This window comes from Triturus cristatus, chromosome 9, assembly GCF_964204655.1.
Source record: "Triturus cristatus chromosome 9, aTriCri1.1, whole genome shotgun sequence".
Lineage (NCBI taxonomy): Eukaryota > Metazoa > Chordata > Amphibia > Caudata > Salamandridae > Triturus > Triturus cristatus.
Genome location: NC_140592.1, coordinates 948,988,720 through 949,011,563, shown reverse-complemented (window position 1 = coordinate 949,011,563; position 22,844 = coordinate 948,988,720). Strand labels below are relative to the sequence as shown.

Here is a 22,844-nt window from a genome sequence, read left to right as displayed (position 1 = left end):
ATAGTGCCCTTTCCTTTGAACCAGAAATCCAGGTACTTGTTGGTTCCTGCTTTGAGCTGTTACCCCCAAAAATTCCTTCCCTTACTGTTGGACAATACTAAGAGAACGGTAATTCAAACACTTATAACTTCCAGATTGGACTACGGGAACGCATTATACTTGGGTTTCCCAGAGTACCTTCTTGGTAAACTTCAGGTGGTGCTGAATTCCGCTGCCCGTATTCCACTTAATCTTCCCCCGAGAACATACATGTCCACACATGTCCTCACATCTGAAAGCTCTTCATTGGCTTCCTATCAAAAAAGAATTCTCTTTAAATGCTTAGTCCTAGTTCACAAAGCTCTGCACGCTTCTGGAGCCGGTTATCTGAGAGAGAGGATTCATGACTATGTCCCTTCCAGAAACGTACGTTCCTCCTCTGAGCAACAGCATAGAGTTCCTTAAATTCATCAGGCCAGAATTGACCACAGGTCCTTTTCTTAGCTACGGACCACCATGGAACTGTCCACTTTTAAGAAAAAACTAAAAACATGGCTCTTTCAACAAGCTTAACAGGACGATCAATGTGAGATACTAAGGAGTTCTCAGCGGACTCACTAAATGCTATTGTGATATGGTATGCACCTCCCGCAGGATGCTATCTTCAAAGACCTTTCTGGGTGGAATAGTACGTATTTCTCACATGAATCATGGTGTGGTCCTTCTAAGGTTTGCAGCAGGAATTAGAATTCCATACAGCATAACTTTTTAGATATCTACTACTGCACAGTCCCTCTCCCATTACTTGCAAGTGGTAGAGGCCACCCCTGAACCTCAGGGCCAGCTTGGTTATTCAGTCTTTCTCTCTAGATTTTAGTCATGGGTCATCTCAGCTTTTAGGCAGATGCACAGCGCCAAGACGCCCAATGGGCATACGTCATACATTACAAAATTTAAATCAAATCAATGTAATAAGTGGCCTCTGAGTCGCTTTTATTTCACAGAGATTTATTGGCCTTAGGTTGAATAGGGCCCCCTGAGGTTATGGAGTCCTGCTGCACTGCAGGAGCTTTCTTTACGTCCTTGGGCTAAAACGTTCCTTGACGGCTAATTTGTTCTGGGCGGGCACTTTGAGGAGGAGATGAAGGCTATGTATGAAGTACAACTTGAGGTCCCGGTGCTTGGGGGCAGTTGAGGCGAGGTGGGTGCAGACAGTGGTGCTGCCATAAACGTTACACGACTGTACTCATAGATATTTTGAAAATCCAAGAATCACACTAAGAACAAGTGTCGCAAATGAGCTACGCCTATTTAGAAAAAGAGAAACAAGGGTGTAATATGCAGCTGGCGTTGCATTTAGGAGCTCACTATAACAAATATATTACTAAAGCATGGTGTGGCAGCATACTGCCATTTACAGACAACACATTTGTCATTGAAATGACCACTACAATTGCACAGACATACAGTTTAATTAATAAACTATATACAGTGCAAACGTTAATGTGTAGAAATCGCATGTCAGTGAATATTTATCATTTGTGCATCACCAAGTAGAGTGTCTTGATTTGTTTTGATCCTATCAAAATCATTATTTCATCACAGTTCAGAATTACAAAAAAGACCCCCATTTGTGCTTTCATATCTGTATAATTATTTTGAAACACAGTTAATCTACAGGTATTTACATTTTGTTATGTGTTAGAAAACAGCCTTTCCATTAACACCAGCACGCCTGTCACACAGTTCACTTTACAAAATCCTATCACTTTGCAGTCAAAGAAAAGTAAACACCAATCTCCATGTTTAAAAAATAAGCAACAATTTGTCAGAAGATATGCCTGACATTTGGCTTCTGACTTTAAACCACAGCAAATGTTACAAGATATTAGCACAATTTAAAATCATCTTTAACGCTCACCTTGGACACTCCAGCATTTGTTATTTTGGGGTGTGGCAGAACCCCTGAACCCCTACTTCCAGTGTCTATGGGTGCAGGCCCAGACAACAACAGGGCCTGCGCTTCAGACAACAGAGGCTGCAGTTCCTCTAAGAGAAGCAGAACCTCAATATCTGCCTCCTTTTGGCAGGCAGTGTCTACATCTTCCACCTCTACTTGTAGCTCTACAGCTGCCGGCCGGAGTCTTTTGGAGACTGACCTTGTTTGTATATGGAAGGCTCACACTCCCTGACTGTGTGTGCTTTCTCTTCTTGCTGGTGTTGGATAGCTGTCATGCTCGCCTTGCAGTCAACAATCTTCTTCTGTGCCCTGGATCCTGTTCTGATGATGGTTGGCGAGCCCAAGTCACTGAATGGGAAGGCGTAAAAAATGTAATTCAATATTTACTAACTAAATTATTCAAACTTTTAAAGTGTAATGAGTGTTAAGTTAATATCAAACCATTCTTATGAATGAAGTATTCAAAGAGGGTTCTATGTTGAATATTCTTGTCATTAAATACTTTAATGATGCTTTGCAACATCTTCAACACATTGCCTAGCTTAGATTTGAATGTATTTTTACAAGCAAAACAAATATCTCTAAAGGATTATGTATTATTTTCGATTTTGGTGTAAATATTTTGTAAAATATGTTTTCACAAACCATAAAATCTGGAAAGCATTTCCATTATGTCATGATAAGATTAGCAAATCCAACCATAAGAACAATAGTATTTGTCAATGTTCACTTCTTTCATAGCACACAAGTTAAATACAACATGGAATGTTAAAACAAAGCTCATATTACACACAAGACTGGATGCCACTATCAAAATTCATGTGCTCTTAAGTAATTATACAAATAATGCACTTACCTCCTGTCTATTGCTCAAACTCTTCCAACTAGGCATGGAGGGCCAGTCAGGCCTCTCTTAGGACCCCCATGGACAGTGGTGTCATGCAGGGTGTGCTGAGATTGTGGCTTGGGAGGAAACACCCGGAAGGTCCTGGTTCTTAAAATGGATTCAGCATCAAAGATAATTCCAATGCTTCCAGCATTCCATCCCCCGCCAGGAGTATACTGAAAGCAGTGAGTGCCAATGTTGTTCGAAATGCATGCCCACTCTGCATTGCTCAGTTACGTCTTTGGATCCTCATAAAATCCGAGGATAACTTTGGAGGACCTCCTCACAAATGATCTCTGATTCTTCCTCAGAGAATAGGGTCCCTTTCGTCTTGTCCCTCAGCCATGTTGAGTGGTTGGATTTCTAAAGGTGCAAGAAGATGGAAGATGATACTGCGGTGGTAAGCTCAGGATAACCACAAAATAGCTGACTTTCTCTATGTAATTTACTGTTTGTTGTGGTAGGCGGAGATCTCTACCCTGACTTACAAGCTTTCTACCGTGTGAGGGCGGAGATCTCTGCATGCAAGGCAGAGACTCCACAGGCAGGAAGGAATCCTATGGAAGCTGAGGGGAAACTTCCACATGAAAGAGGGAGACTCCTGCATGTTGAGAAACCCAACAAGATGTAGAGGTTCTCAAAAATGGAACAGCGATTGTTTGAGTATGTAATTGATGTGTCAAGAGTAAGTTTTTGAGTATGTGTGTTCTAAAGCATGTGTACTATATGAGAGCGTGCACTTAAGTGTTTTTAATGAAAAGTGAACGTTATAGAAAATTAAGTGACAAGTTATTTTAAACTAGACAATAACATGTCTGTTAATTACATTATTTAAATTAGAGTTGTTTTAGGATTTTGTATATATAGACAGTGTGGTAATCCACCTTTCATAATTTACAAGAGAAAGCCTAACAAAATAAAACCAGCAACCACACTTGCAGCTCAAGAAAAAACATGAGTTAACTATTTGGCCTGACACTGGCATAACCTAACGTCTATTCTGTGCCCTATTCCAGGTACTTCGGTGTGGGCGTGGATTAGGGTTAAGGTCTATAAGTAAGACCTCTTGCATGGCGAATTTGTGCAATATACTATACTACAATCTTGCACACAACTTCCTATGTACACCAGCAACCCCCGAACAGTAAAGACATCTGAATTACAACTTAAGTATCTGTAGCTTATGTTTAATATTGGCTTATGTACATGTGTGTGTCATATTGTACCTCTATTGAGGTAGTGTAGTTGGACAACTGTAGGTTCTGAGGTAGTGTGGTTGGGCAACTGTAGGTTCTGAGGAGATGAGGAGAGAGTATACTTGGCAACAACTGCAGCATAGATGTGACATTTCTTAAAGGGGGGCTCTATTCTAAATGTAATATATGACTACATACATGCAGTGAGTGTGAGTGTCAAGGTAATGTGTGTGTATTGCGTTGTAGTGAGTATCAAGTGACTTTCAAGTATGCTTGAGATGCCACGCCTCCAAATGAGCATGTAGTACCAGTGTGAGATGTTACTTAACAATGAGGCACATGTCACCAAAATTCCCAGAAACCAAGTGACGCTCAAGAGGTGACTGACAGAAGATATAGCTGCTGTGTGTGCTTTCAGGAAAGGCAGAATACACATCAGTGAAGCAGCCCCTGGCATCGCAGACAGTGTGGACGTTGATGGAGTGCCAGAGGTGTCTGTTGCGGAACAAGGCGCAATGTTTGAGACGGTGGCTGAAGTTCCATATGGGTGCAGTCAATAGCACCTACCACATGAGGGAAGTGGGCAAAGAAATAGAATTCCCTTGCCACCCTTTGCTTTTCCGACAGTGATTGTGGCAAGGCGATAAACTGGTGCACTCCTCTGTAGATGCATCTCGGTACCTGATGCAAGTATCGAGACTGCCTTGACTCCGAGATGCCATTGTTTTCAGACCTGCCCTCTGGAAAGATCCAGAGGCCATGAAATGGAGCACAGCCAGTACTTTGGCATTGGCAGAGATAGACTTGAAGTGGGCTGTAGGTAAATCAAGCTCCTGCTCCCAGTCTGCAACCAGGTCAAGGATCACTTTGTGTGAGAATTGATATCTGGCAATGACTGCTTCCCTCAACATCCTCCCAAAGATGCGGGTCCTTTGTTGTAAACCCTCTCTCTTCTTCAATGAATTATTCCTTACAATGAAGGGAAAATCAAGAAACACATTCACCGACATGGTAATGGCAGACAAAGGTGTTTGATGTTATTTCTTAAAGGGTCAATCTGGGAGGGATTGGCTGATGCTGAAATATGTTTCGCCTGTACCAGTGTGGAGGAGCTCAATCACTCTTTGCATTATTATGTGTGCAGCAATTGTTGTAAGTCTTCTTATAAATTTCAAGAGGATGTGCTCTAAACAAATGATTTTTAGGTAAAAAATAAGCTTTGTTATAAAATTCAACAGGTTTAGATTTAAAGAAACAAAAATATCGGATCTTACAAAATAAAACAGTGGTCCTTTATTTTCAAATATATCTCCATAGTTTTTTGGTAGTTCCATTATTTTCTATGGGAGAGTGTTGCAGTACCAGTGGTTGGCCATGTCCAATGCTGGACTCACTCCAATCTAAGATGGAGTGCATTTACTGCATTTTTAGGTACTTTTTTGGCTGTAGTAACCATTAGAAGTAAAGATTATGAATTGCAATGGAGTTACTCTTTTGTGAGTGGGTGTTAGCCTCCCTACCTCATCCTTAACCCCTCCTAATTCCTCCTAATCACATCTCATTTACTAGTAAATATTCCCCATTTTCCAGCCACTCACCTTTGCTCCCACCTTTACTACACAAACGTATGTGTAGCGGTGCAGAGATCTCCATAACTGAGGCTGGGTGAGTTGGAGGTAGGTACATCCAATCGTAGCGTTTTACAGTCTATCAGTAGTACTACTAAACATACTACAAGGTGCCATTTGTGAACAGGAACCTATGAATGTAAACATGGTGCTTGGAATATGTGGTTAATGTGGCAACCCTGGAAGAGGTGTTGCCAGAGCGGTTTGCTGGTGTATTGGAAGTGCTGGTCATAACTAAGGCAGACATCTGGCAGAGATATCTGTGAGCGAAAGCAACGTAATGAGAGAAAATGCTGGAGATTGCACTGAATTGATTTGGAGAATCTCCATAAAGGACCAAGTACTGAAATATAAGGAGTGCTTTGTTGGTCAGGAATGATGGGAATTTATAGGGTATCGCATGAGTCCCTGTACAGGGACAACATACAGCAGATAACACTGCCACCCGAGAAGGAAGTTCACTGGACTGCTATAGGGAACTTGAGCAGTTGAAAAAAAGGATGAGCTGTAGGATGTAAAATATCAGAATGTAGAGTTGTTGCTAGAGTGTGAGGCTGTTGAATCTCAGAAATGAGATACATTGTTAGAACGTGGATGCAAGTACAGGAATGTCATTGGTATGCTGAATATAATGCACTGCCAGATCTGAATGGGGTCCTGTTAGACTTGGCATCTTTTGGCATGTTTCCCCTGACTTTTTTGCTTTCTGACCTCCCGGTTTTCACTCTGTTTTTGCTGGTGTAACGTTCCTGCACACTTTTCGCACTGCTGATCAGTGGTAAAGTGCAGATGTTCTGTGTAAATTGTGCTACGAATTGGTGTTTCCATGATTGGATATTTGATTTACTTGTTAGTCCCTAGTAAAGTGCACTGATTGTGCCAGGGCTTGTGAATCAAATGCTACTCGTGGGCCTGCAGCACTGATTATGCCACCCACGTGAGTAACCATTAAAAGGTAACTCAGATCTGCCATTGCAGAGTCTGCGCACATGTCGACTTGGCAAGTGCATACACTTGTCAGTCCCCAACCTTCCCTTTTCTTACATGTCAGGCACCCCTAAGGTAGGCCCAAGGTACCCCTGTGTTCAGGGTGCTGTGTATGTGAAAGGCAGGACATGCCCTGGTGTGTGTGGCATGTCCTAATAGTGAATTACAGCCAATTTCGTTTTCCACTATTGTAAGGCCACCAGTTCCCCATAGGACAGAATGGGAGGTTTGTTTATAACATCTTATAAACATAACTGGCCCAGGGAATTCGGTAAGAAAATACAATTTAGTATGCCTTTTAGATGCATCTTTTAGTGAAGGTGATTTTTTATAGTTTGAAGATACCACTTTTAGAAAGTGTATATTTTCTTGCTCAGTCATCCTGTGTGCCTCTGCTGGAATGTGATTGCCTGTCTGGGTTTTGGATGACAGAAGGCTGGGGGGCCGGAGGGGCTCCAGATAGTCTAGGTAGGTCAGGAAAGGGCTGAATAGACTTGGGCTATGATGGGGAAGGGGGAGGAGATTTCCTTGCACCTCAAAGGGCCTGGTCTGCCTCTGACAAATGCTGTCTCCCCCTCCTGCCAGGAATTTACACCAGAGAAGGCCCAACTGGTTCTGGCCGGGCCCAGATACCCTCTGCCTGAATGATCAAAGGATTTATGGACATAAATACTGGGTCCCAGACCACTGAACTTTAGAACTCATCTGGATCAAGAAGACGGACAAGAAGAAGAGCCGGCGAAGCTGCTGCCTACTCCGTATCCTGAAGGCACCTCAGAGGGCACCGCCGCAGTGCCGCACCACAACCCTAATCTCACTGAGGACACCTGTTGACACCGCCACCGAGCCGCTGCTTGCACCACGACCTGTGGGCACCGCCTCGCTTCACAATGAAGCTTTGGCACCGCAGAGGGCACCACCGCAACGCCGCACCGCGACCCTGGTCTCACAGACGACGCCTGTTGACGCCGCCACCGAGCCTCTGCTCGCACCGTGACCTGTGGGCACCGCGCTCTGCACCGCTTTGCTTCACGAGGATGCCCTGGCCGGCCTGGCGCTGCCTCCTCCTGACAAAATCGACGCCGCTGCTTGCAACACGGTTCGAGGGCCATGCTCGTGAGTCACACGATGCACCACCCTCATTCCGAACCGCAGCCTTGGCCTACCGACGCCGCCGCCATCGACTCCCGTTTGTCAGCTGAGGACAGCGCTACAGCAACGACGATGCCGCTGCTTGCACCGTGACCTCCTAGCACCGTGACGAGCACCGCCTTCATCTCGCACCGCGACCCTGGTCTCACCGACGACGTCATCTGACGCTGCCACCTAGCCGCTGCACGCACCGTGACCTGGGGGCACCACACGCCGCACCGCTGCACCTCGCACCGCAGCGCCTGATGCCTGCCGGTGTCAGCGCTCCTGATTCCACTAGAGAGGAGCTCAACCTGAAACACAAGTGACTTCAAGGGCCTCGACGCCCTGCATTTCTAACAGGTACTGTTTTGCGGGTCTTCCCGACACCGTAGCTGGCCCGCGACCAGCCAGAACTGTTGGATTTTGTTGTTCACGACGCCGTGGTAGCCCGGATGGAGCTATCCCCACAAGGAACCCTTTTTAATCAGCGTATTTTTGGAACTGTGAACTTTTAAGTATAGTAGTGTGGGTTTTTATCGTTTTTGGTCTTGTCTTAATTATATAAAAATATTGGATATTTTCTAAACTGGTGTGGTGTCTTTTTGTAGTGCGTACTCTGTATTACTGTTGGTTATGTGCAAATGCTTTACAAACTGCCTCTAAGATAAGCCTGGCTACTCGTGCCAAGCTACCAAGGGGGTGAGCAGGGGTTATTTTAGAAGTGTAACTCCCTTACCCTGACTAGAGTGGTGGTTTTTGCCTGGCTTTGGCCCACGCCCTAGCCTACCAAAAATCCGATTTCTAACATTGGTTGTCAGCGGTGAGGATAGGACTTGCGTTTGCACGTGACTTACAGTGATTGGTGTGCACTACTACCATATTGCAGACCATTACGTACCGCATACTAGCCCGTTTTCTTTTTGGCCGATTTTTGTGATCTTGCCAGGTGCACTTTCTACTTCGTCATGCCGGAATCAATAGCATCATCCGTTGCATCCATGGAAATTGCCTTTGAGGAGGATAGGTTGGAGCTCTACACTGTTAGAGAATTGAAATCCGTTTGCAAAAACCTAAAAGTCCAAGTCAGAGGCCTCACTAAGAAGGACGAGCTACAAAAGGTGCTGAGGGCCTGGGTAGCAACCAGAAATGCCAGTGGGCAATCTGGTGATTTTAGTGGAGAGGCGGAGGAGCCTAGTCCTAGGATGGATGTGCTGTTGGGAGGGTGGGAAACGTCCCGGCCAGGCAGCAGTGGCCTGTCCCCAGAGGAGCTGGAGGACAGACGGGAAGCAAGGAAAGTAGCCATAGAACTAGAAAAAATTAGATTAGCCATGGAAGAGAAGAGAATGGTATTAGATTACGAAATCAGAATGAAGGAGCTGGATCAAGAGAAAAGAACCAGCTCAGATGGTGGCAGCAACTCGTCAAGACAGACAGACCGCATCGTACACATCCCTAAGAATGTGGGCAGAGAGTTCAAGAAGGGGGATGACATACAGAGGTGGTTTCAGGGTTACGAGGCAGCGATACACATGAATGGGGTCCCTGAGGAGAATTGGGGAGCAGGATTGTGGTCTCTGTTTCCAGAGGAAGCCAGGGATACCTTGACAGCTTTGGGTAAGGGGCCTGACCTCACCTATGCTGATATGAAGGAAGCCCTTCTCACTAGGTATGGTCTCACTCCTAAAAAGTACAGGGATCAGTTTAGGTCCTGGAAGAAGTCCTAATGCCAACACGTGGCTGGAATGTGTGGATGGGTTTTGTCGGTCTTTGGATGGCTGGGTGAAGGGCAGTAATGTGACAGATTTTCAGGGGCTCTACAATTTGATTGCGCGGGAGCACTTGTCTAGTCTATGTTTTGCAGATCTGCGCCAGCACCTAGTTGATAGTAAGCTAACTGACCCCAGGAAGCTTGCTATGGAGGCGTACCGCTGGGTGAGTACCAGGGTCCACAAGAGAGCGTTTGGGGGAGACTAAGACAAAAGTGGGCAGGGTCCCCAGCATAAAAGTGGGGGGGCAAGGGTAAAACACAGGAGTTCTCTAAAGGGCCCCAAAATAACACCCAAGGTAAAGGCTCCCTTCCCCCCCGGAGATAAGAAGCAAGGGGTCTCGACAGGCAAGCCTGCTGAGACCGCCTCCCGCAAATGTTTTGCATGTGACCAGGTGGGGCACATGAAGGGGAACCTCAGGTGCTCCAAGGGGGCACAGCCACCCACCAGTGGGCAGTCCAAGGTGTTGGCTAGTGTAACGCTTGAGGAGGAGGAGGAGTACCCGCAGAAGGGTGGGGACCCTGCAGAAATGACCCTCGTCTCACTAGGGGACAGTGAGATGGTCCCAGGAGCCCCGGTGGCCCTTAACACAAAGAAATACAGCACCTGGGTGACCATCAATGGGAAAAGGGTAGAGGCTCTCAGGGATACTGGCGCCAGTGTGACCTCAGTTCGGTGTCATCTGGTCTCTGAGAGGCAGGTAGTCCCCGGGGCATTCCACCAAGTAATTGCAGTCAACAATTCCGAGCGCAAGTGTCTGGTGGCGCAGGTTCCCTTCGAGTGGGGGGGGTCTCAGGTCCTTTGAGGGTAGTTGTGTGCCCTTCCATGCCTGTCGGTTGTCTGCTCGGTAACCACCTGGAGCAGTCCTTGTGGAAGGAGGTTGAGCTCAGGTCCCACTTGGAGATGCTTGGGTTGCCAGAGTGGGCATGCATATCCACCCTGTCCATGGCAGCCAGAGAGGGTGATCACAGAGGGACCCGGAGCCTGAAACAGTGACCCAGGTCCCTACCAAGAGAAAGAGTCAGGGCGCGGGAAACCGGCCCCCGAAGTTCCCACAGCCCGGGAGGAGGTGGACCTTGAGGGGGACGCCCCGGTGCCTTCAGGAGAACAGGTAGCCGAACTGGGGGACATCTCTGAGCTGACCCATTGGCAGCAAGAAGGGGGTCCCACCAGGGAGGAGTTCTGCCAGGAGCAGAAAGAGTGCCCGTCTCTGGAGGGTCTGCGGCGGCAGGCCGCAGCCCAGGCGACTGGTGATCAGTCCGGGTCACATTGGATCTACTAGGAGAATGATTTCCTGTACAGCAAGCCTAAGGTCGCGGAACCTGGGTCAGCCCATGTGCTGGTGGTACCCCAGCGCTTCCGGACCTTCCTAAGGGGTCTGGCTCATGACATGCCTTTGGCAGGGCATTTGGGGCAGGACAAGACCTTTGACAGGCTGGTCACCCACTTCTTCTGGCCTCAAATGCGAAGGTAGTCGGATGTGCATTGTCGGTCTTGCCAAACTTGCCAGACAAGTGGCAAGAGTGGGAGGAAGGTCAAAGCTCCATTTTCCAACTGTTCCCCGTTGTCGGGACACCCTTTGAAAGGGTAGGGATGGACATTGTGGGGCCACTGGATCTCAAGACAGCCATGGGCAACAGGTACATCCTGGTCTTGGTGGACCATGCCACCCGGTACCCGGAGGCAATCCCTCTCAGGACAACGACGGTGCCAGTGGTGGGCCGGATGTTAATGGGGATCTTGTCCCGCGTGGGGTTCCCCAGAGAGGTGGTTTCTGACAGGGGAACCAATTTCATCTCGAAGTATATGACAGCCCTGTGAAAGGAGTGTTGTGTTACTATCAAGTTCACCACCCCTTCACACCTCCAAGGTAACGGTCTGGTAGCAAGGTTCAACCAGACTTTGAAGGGCATGATCTAGGGTCTCAAGGAACCCATGAGGCGTAAGTGGGACGTTCTCTTACCGTGCCTTCTCTTTGCGTACCGGGAGGTACCCCAGAAGTCTCTCTGGTTCAGTCCCTTTGAGCTTCTGTACAGTCACCCCGTGCGAGGACCTCTAAGCTTGGTGAAGGAAGGTTGGGAAGCCGCTCCCAGGAAAACCCCCCAGGATGTGTTTAGCTACATGCTGGCCTTCCGAAACCAAACTGCCCGCTTCAGGAAACTCGCTCAGGTGAACCTCGAGGCCAGCCAGGAAGAAATGAAGAAGTGGTATGACCAAAATGCCACTCTAGTCGAGTTTCAACCTGGGCAAAAAGTGTGGGTTAGGGCCCCCGTGGAACCTTGTGCCTTGCAGGACAAGTGGACTGGGCCCTTTGAGGTGGTGGAGCGCAAAAGTGAAGTCACCTATCTGGTGGATTTTACAGGCTCCCCGGAACCCTTTACGGGTTCTCCACGTGAACTGTCTCAAGCCCCACTTCGAGAGGTCCGAAGGGAGCATGCTCTTGACGACGGATGACGGGGAGGAAGCAGAGAGTGAGCCTCTTCCGGACCTCCTGTCTGCCCAGGAGGGGGATGGGTCGGTGGATGGTGTGATCCTCTCCCCGACCCTGACCGCTGTGCAACAGAGTGAGTGTCGCCAGTTGCTGGGGCAGTTTGCCCCGCTGTTCTCCTTGACCCCAGGCGTTACTCACTGGTGTACCCACGATGCGGACAGCGGTGACAGCCCCCCTGTGAAACATAAGATTTACAGACTGGCTGACCGGGTCAAAGCCACCATCAAAGAGGAGGTCTTGAAGATGTTGGTGTTAGGGGTGGTTGAGCCGTCCAGCAGTCCATGGGCCAGCCCGTGGTCTTGGTCCTGAAGGCTACAGCACCAGGTGCCACACCAGAACTGAGGTTCTGTGCGGACTACCGGGGGCTCAATGCCGTCATTCGGATGGACGCACACCCCATCCCCCGAGCTGATGAGCTCATTGATCTGTTGGGAGCTGCCAAATTCCTTAGTACTTTGATTTAATGTCGGCGTACTGGCAGATTGCTGTAACCGAGGGGGCCAAGGAAAGATCCGCATTCTCAACCCCGGAAGGACATTACCAGTTCCGTGCGATGCCCTACGGGTTGAAGAATGCCCCTGCCACCTTTCAAAGGTTGGTCAACTAGGTGTTGGCCGGGCTGGAGGAATTCAGTGCCGCATACCTGGACACATTGTGGTGTTCAGTTCCAGTTGGGACGAACACCTGCAGCACCTCGGGAAAGTGTTGACGGCGCTGCAGAAGACACGCTTCACGATTAAGGTCAGTAAGTGCCAGATCGGGCAGCGTTCGGTAGTGTACTTGGGACACCAGGTAGGGAGTGGCGCCCTTGCAGCCCAAGATTGACACCATCATGGGTTGGGAGCCCCCAAAGACCCAGACAGAGGTGATGACCTTCTTAGGACTCACCGGGTACTACAGGAGGTTTGTTAAGGGATATGGCACCATTGTTGCCCCCTTAACTGAGCTGACTTCCAAGAAGCAGCCAAAAAAGGTGATCTGGACAGAGTCCTGCCAGACGGCATTTGATGCCCTGAAGGCCGCCATGTGCACGGCCCCCATGCTCAAGGCACCGACTTCTCCACAGAATTTGTCGTGCAGACCGACGCATCAGAGCATGGAGTGGGAGCGGTGCTCTCACAACTGAACGAAGAGGGCCTAGACCAGCCGGTAGTCTTCCTTAGCAGGAGACTACTCCCCAGGGAGCAGAGATGGAGTGCCATAGAAAGAGAGGCTTTCGCTGTGGTCTGGGCACTGAAGAAGCTGAGACCATACCTGTTTGGGACTCACTTCCGAGTTCAGACAGACCACAGGCCCCTCAGATGGTTAATGCAGATGAGGGGGGAGAATCCAAAACTGCTGAGGTGGTCCATCTCCCTACAGGGAATGGACTTTACGGTGAAACACTGCCCTGGCACAGAGCACGCCAACGCAGATGGCCTGTGTAGGTTCTTCCGCCTTAGTGAAGAGAACTCCCAGGTGTGTGGGTAGTTCTCCCTACTTTCAGCTGGAGGGGACGTGTGTTAGACTTGGCATCTTTTGGCGTGTTTCCCCTGACTTTTTTGCTTTCTGACCTCCCGGTTTTGACTCTGTTTTTGCTGGGGTAACGTTCCTGTGCACTTTTCGCATAGCTGAACAGTGGTAAAGTGCAGGTGCTCTGTGTAAATTGTGCTATGGATTGGTGTTTCCATGATTGGATATTTGATTTACTTGTTAGTCCCTAGTAAAGTGCACTGCAGCCGTGACCTGGGGCAACGCAAGCCGCACCGCTGCACCTCGCACCGCAGCACCCGATGCCTGCCGGCACCAGCGTTCCTGATTCCACCAGAGAGGAGCTCGACCCGCAACGCGAGTGACTTCAAGGGCCTCGACGCCCTGTATTTCTAACAGGTACTGTTTTGTGGGTCTTCCTGACACCGTAGCTGGCCCGCAACCCCGCGACCAGCCAGAACTGTTGGATTTTGTTGTCACGACGCAGTGGTAGCCCAGACGGAGCTATCCCCACAAGGAACCCTTTTTAATCAGCGTATTTTTGGAACTGTGAACGTTTAAGTATAGTAGTGTGGATTTTTATCGTTTTTGGTCTTGTCTTAATTATATAAAAATATTGGATAATTTTCTAAACTGGTGTGGTGTCCTTTTGTAGTGCGTACACTGTATTACTGTTGGTTATGTGCAAATGCTTTACACACTGCCTCTAAGATAAGCCTGGCTGCTCGTGCCAAGCTACCAAGTTGGGTGAGCAGGGGTTATTTTAGAAGTGTAACTCCCTTATCCTGACTAGAGAGGTGGTTTTGCCTGGCTTTGGCCCACGCCCAGCCTACCAAAAATCCCATTTCTAACAGGTCCTTTGCTTAAAATCTAGGGGTCCCACCTTACAAGCTGGGTGTGTTATTAATGGTGGATGGAAGATCATATATATACATGCACCATGAGGCTGCCCCAGTAATATTAGGCTATATAGCCGAGGTTAGAAGGATGCGCTGGTCATATACCCCTGTACGCGAGCACACAAGGCTGCACTGGGCATACAGGGTTAAATCTGGGCACGATGGTGCTGATGCCTGTGTCTTAGAAGTCCTATTTGGGTTTTTTGGGAGGTTCAGATTGTATTGGGATTATGAGATCACATTTGGGTACATGTCAACTGTATCAGTCATATGATGACTGTAGATGAACATTAAGTGGCTCTGCCACCAGTCAAGGATTGTGCGTGTAGTAATGATGACACGCTGGTAAGTTGTAATCCAAGTAGGTTTATTCAGGTAAGTAGACAGGTCACCATTAACAACTATATAAGTCCTGTAAGGTAGCTTGTATGCTCATATAAACAGCCCCACCAGGAGCAGCCTGCTAGCTCCTCAGCCCCTCTCACCAACTGTCACTCCTCATCCAGTCACCCAGGCATTCTACTCAAGATCCATTCACCAGCAACATTCCATACAGAAGACACACACACAGGCTGAGCAGCTAGGACAGAGAAACATAGGGAATACAACATCATGCAAGAATACTATATATCTCTTCCCTATCGAACAGAAGAATGAACGAAACCAATGCATAAACTATAAACATAAAAATACAGCAATAGTAAATAGTCCACAACCAAAAGTGAGGGAAACACCACCCACAACATGTGAACTATTACCATAAGAGTCAAAAGCCAAGACCCAGGGATGACGGGAACACCGCATCACGAGAGGGTAAGGAACTAAAGACAAGAAGGAAAGATGGATACAGAATACAATACCCATCCCTCTCCTCTAATAATGAATATAAACGTGAAAATGTAATTCTCCATGTAAGGAGACTAGTCATGTGGGCCAAAGGGACTAAAACCCAATATCCTGCCCCCAACTAAACAAGGGACAAGAAAGTTATGTACATGCTTTCCATGTAGAGAGACAAGTCATGTGGACTAAAGGGACTAAAACCCAATGTCCTGCCCCCACCATTAACAAGGGGCAACCTGTGAAAATGAATATGCTCTCCGTGTAGGGAGCTCTCTGTGTGAGGAGACACACAAAGACAAATCCCTGCAACAAAAAAACGTGCAGCACAGAGTGTCTAACGCACACAGAGAACCCACCCCTGCAACAAACAAATAACGTGCGGCACAAGGTGTCTTATGCACACAGGGAACCCACCCCTGCAACAAATAAATAATGGGCGGCACAAGGTGTCTTATGCACACAGGGAGAGTGTCTCCTTGCAACATGTTTAGTGTAACTGAGACTATGACCAAGCCAACCCTCATGTAAGGATAAATGGCTTATAGTGAGAAAGGGAAACAAACTCTAAACCCAACCTTCTTGTAAAGAAACGCAGACTAAACGTGAGGCCAAGGGACTTACTAAAAACCCACCATCACCCCGAAGTAAGGGATACAGAAATTATAACAGTGAGGATATGGGACTAAGACCCATTCCCTAAATAAACAACCCTCAAGTAAGGCTTGTAAAAACTGACCAACATATAAATATGGGCATAATTAACATACATTTGGGTAAAGGAGACTAGATCAAACATTGAATCGTAAACATTTTACAACAAGCATGTAATGAAAGTGCTGCCCATAAATACCAAATGCACGAAAAATACATGGCATGTTAACTTCAAACCTCGTTTTTTAAATGCTATTATTTAATCCCCCACTGAGCAAACAGGTGTGTCCATGAGGGCAGACTTCACCCAAAAAAAAAACCATCACATGTACCAGGCTAAACTTCCGTCTTGTACAATTTGCACAAAAACACTTAATAAATTGTCTGAACATGTTGGAGGCAGTATATTAAAAATCGTTTTCCAACGTGTGTCCAATCAAAGTGGGCATACTTCCGAAAATGCCTCTCCTTACCGCACAGCCCTTACATTTCTGCTCTTCATCACATCTTTCTTTCGTTTTTCAACATCGTTAGGAAAGTCATTCTCCAAACAAAACGGGCAAGAAATGGCTTCAGAAAGTGAAAAGTCTCGAGCACACACAGGAGGCAAGGAAAACAACGTGAAGACATCCTCCCACGACGGTGTTCCTGTCAGCTTGAATACTTCAATAGCGTCAAAAGATATGGTTGGCAAAGTCGAGGGCAGAGCACTTACAAAACACATGGGGAACATCCAACCCCAAGATGGTGGCGCGCTCAGGAGACACACGCCGAGTGGCTCACGGCACGCTCTTGGTGCAAAGCGTCAAAAGGCAGCAAAGATCGAATATGTCATGAAAGGCTCACGCAACACCACGGACCAGATGAGGTGCGCAAGCTGAAATTTGACTTTGAAACCGGCGGTTGGGAATTGCGATTCTCCTATTACCATGACCAGAGAATCTGGATTTCATTAAAGACACGGAGGCTGCCATTATGCATTATCTTTTAATGCAACTTCAAGTACAGCCACTTTAAAGTTACATCACAAACAAAACTTCTAGAACAAACAAGTGTATCTAGGCAACGGCAGCACAAGGATAAGCCTCTTTTAAATGCATTGAACACAGGAAAATAAGAAAAAGTTCCTCAGAGGCAACGAAGTCCAGAAGCTGGCATCATCTCGAAAAGGCCATTCCATGGAACAGAGTAAGGAGGTATCTGCCGTCACGATGGATGATGAAGAAGAAGTCCAATCAAGACAAATTATCTGCAAAGGGAAAGAAAGTTAGGAAAAGTGCTTATCACCCTATGAAGGGGGAAGAAACAACGGTGGTTAAAGATAGTATAAACCACATAAGGTAATAAAAGGCAAAATTGCTAAACAATTGAGTAATATAATAAATCAAAGCATTACATATGGCAAATAAAGAGATGTTAAAATCCACTCCAGGGAGGGAGGGATGGGATAATGTCAGCCTCTGTGTCTTTAATAAAATCCAGATTCTCTGGTCATGGTAATAGGAGAATCACAATTTCATTACAAGACCGGAGGCTGCCATTATGCATGTTCGTAGTCAAAAAGAATTACATCTGACATGTGTTCAACAGGTTTGCAGTAATGTCTAGCAAAGGTAAAGGAGCTTGACCAATCTGCTGCTTTGAGGATGTCGTCTAATTTGGCTCCTTTCCAAAAGGACTGACTAGCCATAGCTCCCCTTAAGGAATGTGCTTGAAATCTAGATAGATCGATGCCTGCCAATTGCATAGCTAATTTAACCCATCTAGCTATTGTAGAAGAAGAGACAGGTTTGAAGGGTTTAACGAATGAAATTAGGAGTTGGGTCACGCCAATAGTGCGAAGAGGATTAGTTCTTAAGTCATATTCACTCATGCAATCCACTATACATAACTTCTTACAAGAGTCAAACCTAAGATAAAAAATCATATCAGACATCGTTTTAGTTCTTTTAAAAATATCGAATCTGACGCCGAAAGCATCATAGGATCTGTTGGATATCTCTAAGGCTTTAACATCCGAGACTCTACGGCAGGAAATTAGACAAAGGAGGGAAGCTAGCTTGATAGAGAGAAATTTGTTGCTTAATAGATTATTATCCGGCCAATTACAAAAAAAGGTCAAAAAGTAATCTTATGTCCCAAAGGGAGTCATATTTAGGTTTTGGAGGCCTCTTAAGTCTGATACTTTTCATCACTCTACAAATAATAGGGTTTTTGCCAATCGTTCGACCATTAAGGAGGGAATGACCAGCGGAAATGGACGATCTATAACAGTTAATGGATCTGTAGGAAAGACCTCTATCAAATTGTTCTACCAGGAAATTGGTTACATGCACAATAAGGGCCTCCACGGAATCCAGGTTCCTTTCCAGGCACCAACGAACCCATCTATTCCAGATTCCGTTGTACCTATAGTGGGTACCAGGTGCCCAGGATTCCTGGAGGAGATAAGAAGCTTGCGCCGAAAGTCCAGAGATTTCATTGGCTCGCCTGACACTTTCCAGTCAAGAAGGTTCAAAGTCCCATTCAGAACGAGGGGGTGATCGAAATCGTTTCTGTCTTTTAGGAGGTCTGGAGAGGCTGGAAGTAGAAAGGGTTTTTCGTAAGCTAATTCCAATGTTGACGGGAACCAAGCTTGGGACGGCCAAAACGGCGTCACCAGGACTATTGATGACCGTTCTGTCCTCAAGTTTTGGAGGACACGTTGGATCATCGCAAAGGGGGGAAAGGCATATCCCCGAATGTCTTTCCAGTGTTGGAGAAAGGCGTTCACTGCTAGAGCCCCCGGGTCTGGAAGCCAGCTGAAGTAACTTGAAAGTTGGGTTGTGAGTCTACTTGCGAAGAGGTCTATTTCTAGAGGACCCCAAACATGGTCTAGATTGTTGAATATTATTGGATTTAATTTCCAATCGGTGTGATCTACGAGGAACCTTGAATTCCAATCCGCACAGACATTTTTTAGGCCGGGCAGGTATTCTGCTTTTAGAGAAATTTGATGTTTCAAGCAAAACATCCATAATTCTTTGGCCAGGTTGGAGAGGTCTGGAGACCTTGTTCCTCCAAGGCGATTTATATAAGCAACGGCTGATATGTTGTCCATTTTGAGGAGGACTGACTTCCCTTGAAGGGATTCCTTGAAGCTCATTAGGGCATAGAGCCCGGCGGTTAGCTCCAGGAAGTTTATATGGTGTAAACTCTCCGAATAAGACCATGAACTCCCGGTGCGCTGATTCTGAAAACAGGCACCCCAGCCATGAAGGCTTGCATCCGATTCCAGAATGAGGTCCGGTGAAGTCCCAAAAATGGCCTTCCCGTTCCATGCACCCAAATTCTCCAGCCACCAGGTGAGTTCCTCCTTGGCCTCTGGGTCCAGGTGAATTTGGTCTCCGTACCAAAGGCCGGAACGCAGGGCACTCCTTTTGAGTCTCTGGAGGGCTCGGTAATGAAGTGGGCCAGGAAGGATGGCTTGGATAGATGATGAGAGGAGGCCCATAAGTCTGGCTAGCTCCCGTAAGGTTTCGGAGGTTTGATTTTAAGACGTGGCGTATCTCCTTGCGAATCTTGGATATCTTCCGGGGGAGTAAAAGCATAGACTTCACGGTGTCTACCGTGAAGCCAAGGAATTCTAGAGACCTGGAGGGAGTCATGATGGATTTCTCCCTGTTTATAATAAACCCTGTGCTTTCTATCAAATCCACAGTAGATTTTAAGTCCTTCAGGATTTGGGAGTTGTCTTGAGACATGATGAGAATGTCGTCTAGATAGATTATGAGGCGGACACCCCTTTCCCGAAGGACTGTGGTAATTGCCTTCATAACTTTGGTGAAGCACCACGGGGCTGAAGATAGGCCGAAGGGAAGGGCTTGGAACTGGTATAGATGCTTGTTCCAACCAAATTGAAGAAAAGACTGGGATTCCTCTGCCATAGGAATGGTGAAGTAGGCGTCTTTCAGATCTAATTTGACTAGCCAGTCTTTCTCTAAAAGCATGTCCTTGAGGAGATGGATACCTTCCATCTTGAAATGATTGTAAGTGACATACTTGTTCAATTCCCTTAGATTTATTACAGGTCTCCACCCTTTGTCCTTCTTTTCAACGAGGAAGATATTGCTTACGAAATTCCTGCAAATCCAAGGAACTTCTCGAATTGCACCTTTGGATAACATTGAAGTTACTTCCTCGTCGACAATAGAGTGTTGATCTCGGGTCAAGTTTAATATTAGGGGAGTTGAGGTCTGGGAGGGTTTCTCCGTGAAGTCTATTCTGAAACCTTGTACTGTCTCTAAAACCCAAGGGTCGTGTGTAATTTGCTCCCAAACGTGAATGAAACATTTTAGGCCACCCCCTACTTTTTGAGTTAAAGAGGAAGAGAGAAGAGAAAGAGTACTCACTTGTTGAATTTGGATTACTGATGCCTCTCGATCTGAAGTTTCTTGAACGGAAGGAACGGCCTCGTTGAGGGAAGAAAGAGGAGTTGTGTTGGTAACCTCGTCCGAAACCTCTTGATCTTGAAAAGGGTCTTTGAAAGAAGCGGCCGGCAGAACGACCCCTTCTGCCGGCCCTTGCAAAAACGTTAGGGTTGAAAACTCTGCGCATGTTGGCTTGCGCCTTATCCATGCAGTAAAGGTTGCTACATACTACCCCAGGTCTTTAATCATATCCTCTCCGAATAATAGTCCATTAGGATTAGAGGAGGATTCTTTCTCTGCCATATCGCAGAGTTTAGGGTCAATTTTAGAAAGGACTATTTTCCTCCTCTCAGTATTGAGAGATGCGTTGGCATTACCCAGGAGGATAAGAGCCCTCTGACTCCATCCCCGTAGGAGGTCAATATTAGGTTGAGTACCTTTGATATAACTCTCCTCAATTAGATCGATCATACGGCCTAAGGGGCCGAGCATGTCAAGCATGCGATCCTGGCAAGTTTTGAGAGAGCGTTCAAAACCTTTCCTAGGGTCTCTGCCCATTCGTTATAGGCACGTAGTCTTTTTGGTGCGCTTAGGCCTCCCGTAACATTTGAGGAGCTTAGTCCTCCTTCAGGTTTTGAGGCGTGTGGACCTCCCAATAAAAATGAGGTGCGTTGACCTCCCATACTGCCCTCATTATCTAAGTTGTTGCATTTTTGGGTTCTTTCACCCCCAACTTTAGATGGTTCATTAGACTGCGCTCCGAGGAGTGCGGGGGGTCTCTTACCTGCAACAATCTTATCAATAGTCTCCCTCATGCAGGAATGAATCTCTTTATGAATCAGTTGTTTGATAAGCTCTTCCTTGTTAGAGGGAGCGGGTGTAATGGTCTGAGAATCGTCGGAATCAGACATCTTTCCCCTTTTTTTTTTTTTTTTTTTGGTCACTTGAATTTGAGTAAACAAGAGGTAATAAAGGCGATTCTTGACAGGGAAAATGTCTAGGTAATTGTAAGGTTGTAGGATGAAGGAGAACCGGTATGAAAGCGAAGCTGCCAACTGTCGATAATCAGTTGTTGTGAGCAGTTGCTAGGAGACAGCATTGTGAGGAAGGGACGTTTTAGAGAGGAGGAGTCGTTGCTAGCGACTTTCCTCTAATGAGGGATCAACGAGACGAACGCGTTGTCTTTCGCCTCTCTTTTTTTTTTTTTTTTTTATTTAAACCATGCAGAGGGTAGCGCTGGAGCGGAAGGTACGGTAAAGGAACGGCATGTGGTGGAAGGCGAGGCGAAGGTGTTGCGCGTCCTGCAGCTTGAACGTTGCAGCTGCAGCGATCGACTGGGGTCAGAGGGAGCTACGAGTGTCAAAGAGGTTTGCGAGGTAATGGCAATGAGGCGGGAAGGGGAGGGAGGCAGAGGCGGCATGCGACTTGAAAAAACACTCCACGAAGGGGATTGTGACTTAAAAGCACTCTTGAGATTACCTTAATAAAAGGGGGGTATTGTGAAGAGCGTTATTAACGGGTCAAAAGGAAGAAGTGTCGGTAACCACAGCGGAAGTAACGTACAACTTAACATCATAAATAAACCACAGCGGAAGTAACGTACAATCTTAACATCATAGATAAAACGAAAATGGCAATATCATACTCCATCTTATAGGAAAAGCTAGGCAACTAATAGCAAATAGATAAGTAAGTAAAAGCAGATAACGAGTTAGGAAAATCTTAGTATAATTAAGCAAAGAAAGGTTAAGAAGGACAGGAGGTATGAGAAAGGCAACTTATCACTGTAGGGATCAGGTCTCAGCATAGACCAAAAATCAAACCAAAATACCCCTGTGACACTACAGCTGTGAGGCGCCGAACATGTACCTCAACCTGGCACCACTCTGTCAGCCACTGCCAGTGAGAAGCTCGTTATAGCTACAACTCTCCCTCGTGAAGTCTCCACGCCGCTAATGTCCACAACTGACAGTAAACATATACAAAACCTTACTGTTGTGCGTGACTAAATGTATAGATCTGTAGACACGTTGAAGAAACATACAGCACGTAAAATTATTTTTCTTGCACCTCCAAAGTAGCGCCCACATCTTGAAATAAACAGACCATGCGCAGGACAGATAGCCACGTAGATAATGAAATGTGCTGCATCCAATCATTGTGTACACATGAAAAAAGTCATTTTACAGGAGCAAGCGTCCCTTGATTGCGTAGGTCTTGTGGGAAACATACAGTACAGCATGCTATTGGTGTCAAAATGTTCATTGTATTCACACAATGCGCAGTGTCCATGTAAAATGAGGCTTACAGTACTTGAAGGATGACTTAGCGCAGCATCCATGAAGCAAAAGAAACGGCTTGCTGTACTTGTAGGCTCAGATCTTGTTGTTGTGACCTCTTGAGACAGGGTACAGCATGCTTGGTTTTGGGCTGTCCGATCTGATGGACACTGGTGGGGCTGCCTTGCGTGCTCTTTACATTCCCTTTGTGACTCCTTAAGTCTCTTTGTTTCATCTTGTGGCTCCTGCTTTTTGCGTCTTGTTCC

General features: G+C 46.7%; 1 protein-coding gene across 5 annotated transcripts in view; it reads right to left on the bottom strand.

Annotated features, from left to right (window-relative positions):
• FOXN3 (forkhead box N3) overlaps positions 1–22,844 on the bottom strand; it is a 653,950-nt gene that overhangs the window by 487,451 nt on the left and 143,655 nt on the right. For 2 of the 5 annotated variants that reach the window (XM_085626556.1, XM_085626564.1), the window contains exon 2: positions 2,139–2,287. The exons of 2 other annotated variants lie outside the window; for them this stretch is intronic. The gene's annotated coding sequence lies outside the window, so the exon portion shown is untranslated. Of the gene's footprint in view, positions 1–2,138; positions 2,288–2,795; positions 3,189–22,844 lie in introns of those variants that run through there. One more of the 5 variants, XM_085626558.1, reaches the window with a different exon arrangement.